The following is a 3,828-nucleotide window of genomic DNA, read 5'->3' on the forward strand; positions in this document are numbered from 1 at the left end:
TCTGAAGATGTTATTTTCTTTTAAAAAGATGTTTCAGTAATACTTGCATGTACATTGCCATGGAAACCTTGCCAAAAAAAAAGACGAAATTTTCCTCACGTAATTTAAACTGTTTGCACGAAACCCGACAATCATGCATACATTTGGAATGTAGTTACTCAAAGTATAACCTTACAGTTGATATTTCTTAGTGGTGTAAACATGATCAGATTATAGATTATAGCATCTTTAATAAATGGACATCTTGTAAATATTATTAGAATGTAAAGCTCATAAGAAACATTTTGCCCACACTCATAATTGTAACATGCATTCCTTGTGAATAATTCAATCTGTACAATACGACAATTTCATCTCTTTATTTTTAAAAACCCGCTTTCATCTCTCTGCAACATGCGGTACAAATACCAAACCAGCTCTGTGACTTTTTTGCTCTTTTGCTATTTTTGTCCAAAGATTTTATGAAATATTTTTCACAGGTTGAACAGACAAAGCAAATCAATAGAAGAAAATTGACTGATACTAAAGAAAAGGTTACAGAGTGGAGAGATAAATTTATAATAGACTGTGGAAATTAAATAATGTCACCCAAATACCAATAGAATACCTACAATGAAAGCTAGGCACAGATACTGAGGGAGATTATATCACTGGATTGTTTTGTCAAGTGTGTGCTGTCTGAGCTGAGTCTGAAATGACTCAGAATGACACTGGTGCACTGATTCAGTGAGAAAACAAGTCTTGTTAATTATGATAGTTAATTATAGTGTTTTAATGATGATTATATGTTAAATACCATCTGCAAGTTTTCAGTGCTGTCAAAGAGCAAATTACCATATGAATGGTGACTTTAGTGGAACTCTGGGGCAGTTGGCCTTCATCGTGTACATGCTGTCTGTTGTTCCACAGTCGCATTATATGAGATGGTTTCTGAATAACAGAGGTATAAAAACATCAAGTGAATCAAGTTATCCAACCTGCTTCTAACTTTTTAGTCAAGTTTGCACAACCCATATAGTTAAAGGAACAACATATGGCACAGTAGGTTAGCATCTGATGCTGAACAAACTTTTATTTCTGGCTAGGAAATGTACATTATTTAATTGGATTAATGAGAAACCCTCCACTGTAACTCAGTGGTGTAAGGACATAGAGTTTTTCCTATGGAAAAACAAAGTGCTAAGTGAAAGGGAAGTGACAACATTTTTCTGGACATGTGGCAGCCTCTGATGAATCATTTGCCGAAAGATCTGTTTGAAATTACCCAGAGTGGAAAGGGCACCCTGGATTACATGACTTCAGGCTAAGTCAACATGTACATTTTTTAATGTGCAAAGGTGCATATGATTTGAGTTGATACTGTTGTTGTCTGTTTTTTTTCAGGTTTGTTTGCGGATTTTGGTTTCGGATTTTTTGTTTTGGTTTTCTTACTAGTTTTTATTTCATCAATTTTATTTATTCTATTACTTATCTCCCCCCAGCTCAGGCCAACACACTTAGATGTACATATCGTGCATTGTTATTATGTATTTTTGGAAATAAAATCAAATCTGGTTATTGAAAAATAAAAAAGGGCAAGTGTCTGTTATATTTATCAGAGTGGTGGGCACAATTTTAACTTTTTCAGAAAAAGAAGTTAACAAGGTCTGCTGCCATGCTATCTGCTGTCTGCGCAGCTGTTTTCTGTTACACTTTGAGCTAACGGCTAGCGTTAGCATGTTAACATGTTCACAGTGACAGTGCTAACATGCCGATGTTGGTATAATGTTCAACATCTTAGCATGCTAACATAGGCTAATTAGCACTTCATACAACATACATTTGAGAAATAGGAATAGAAATGTTATCAGTTATGTATGTATTTAGCAGAAAAGCAAAACTATTGGTAAAATTGAAAATACCAAACAGTGTGTCACGGCCTATAAGACTGCAGCAAAGTAGGGGACAACATTATCTGGCGGCAAAGAAAAATAGGCTGATTTATTCAATAAAGACACAAGTCACCCAAGCTTCAGTAGAAAGAAACTGAATTAAAAAAAAATAAAAAAAGACATTTCATTTCACATCCAAGAGGCGTCTTCAGTTTTAACCAACTGGTGTAGAGTCTCAAATGTATATAGTCACCCATAAATCACATGGTGGCCCATTATGGACTGACGCTTGTGAAACTGTCAGGTAGGGGCTGATTCAAGGTGTTACTGATAGTGATGCTGTCTGGGAAGGGAACTCAGGACTGTAGTATAAATAGGTGGTGTTGTTAAAACCTCCCCTCTTTACAGATGGCTGTTGTTGTTCAGTATAGAAAGGTGGTTACAAACCATCTGTCTTCTCTGTCCAGAATGTGACCACTGCTGTCCTCAAAGGATTGCCCTTTATCCTTCAGATACAGGTGTTGTGCTGAGTCTTATTCTAAGGAGCTGGCTCTACTGCACTGTGCCATGTGCTTGTGGAGTGGTGGTTTAGTCTCTCCTGTTCACTATGTATCCTATTCAGTGCATTCCTTGCTGAATTGAACTGCATATATAACGTTGCTCATCTTGTGTGTGGGTGTTTTATCCTTTAGGTGAATCTGCTTTTGTCTAAGAGGGTTGCTGGGTCTGAAGTGCACTGGGAACTGATAAAGGCTCTTGGATGAGAGGTGAAATATCTTCACAAAAAAAGACAAAGAGAAGTCCACTTGCCTGTACTGAAGCTCTTAGGATTACCATGACAGAGAACACTGAGGAGCTACACAGATGTAATAAGTTACACAATACAAAGTGTAGAAAGGAGCATGTCAGTCACAGCTGTGTAGAAGTGTATGTAGAGAACAAGAAGCAAAGACTTTAATAGGGCAGAGCATACTGGGGCTGACTTGTGTAAAAGCTAAAGAAAGATGCTTCAATGATTCCTTTAAAAAAAAAGAAAAAAAAGTCTCCTTTAACATGGAATACAGTGTCCAAAGACAGGAACTAATGTCGTTCCACAATTTGGTAAGTTTTCCATGATTTGACCATAAATGAGGTGCAGCCCGTGCAGCTGATAATCCTCCATTCAGAACCAACCGTAAAGAAACAGGGACACCAAACGCCTAGGAGAAGGTGGGTTAGATGAAAAGCTAAGGGCTCGCTGAACACTGAAGTGTGTATGAACTTTAGTGACAGCTGTTGAGGCATTTCACCCAAAACCAAAAATGTCAACCTTAGTATGGTGCTAGAAAAAAACATGAAGAATCTTCTGGGAGATGAATTTTTTGCCTGAACAAAATTTTATGCCAGTCCATCAAATAGTTGGTCAAATGTTCAGTCTGGGTCAAAGTGGTGAACTATCATGCAACTGTGCTGCTGCTGCTGCAGTGACTGAGGTCACAGCCTCTGACCTTCGCTGATTTTAATGGGTGGAGAGTCAATGTGGGATAAAGTCCTCAGTGCTGCACTAGTGACTGTAAGTGATTGGTTAGGCCCACTACAGTGTGATATCTACCCTCCACTGGCTGTCAGCTGAGGCAGAAGCTGTTGATTCTGAATACTCAATCAGGGATAGTGATTGTGTGGGCAATAAATAAGGAAATCAGCGACAGGGAAATAAGTGGGAGAACAGCTGAGTTGGAGTTTACAGTGCAACATGGATGAGATCATACAAGACAGGTGTTCAGTAAGGAGCTGCTCTGCTGCCGTGAAGTCTTTCTACTCCTCCTGGCTGACTGTGGTCACTGTTTACTAATCTGTGCTGGATATGCTGCACATCACAATGCAGGAAGTAATATGCAGAAGAAGACACATGCATGCAGCTGCTGGTCCTGGTTAGATTTCTTTGGAAGCTCATCTGACAGTCAGCAATCACCCAGTC

The sequence above is a fragment of the Stegastes partitus genome, unplaced genomic scaffold (genome assembly GCF_000690725.1).
Source record: "Stegastes partitus isolate 25-593 unplaced genomic scaffold, Stegastes_partitus-1.0.2 Scaffold2, whole genome shotgun sequence".
NCBI classification, from domain to species: Eukaryota; Metazoa; Chordata; class Actinopteri; family Pomacentridae; genus Stegastes; species Stegastes partitus.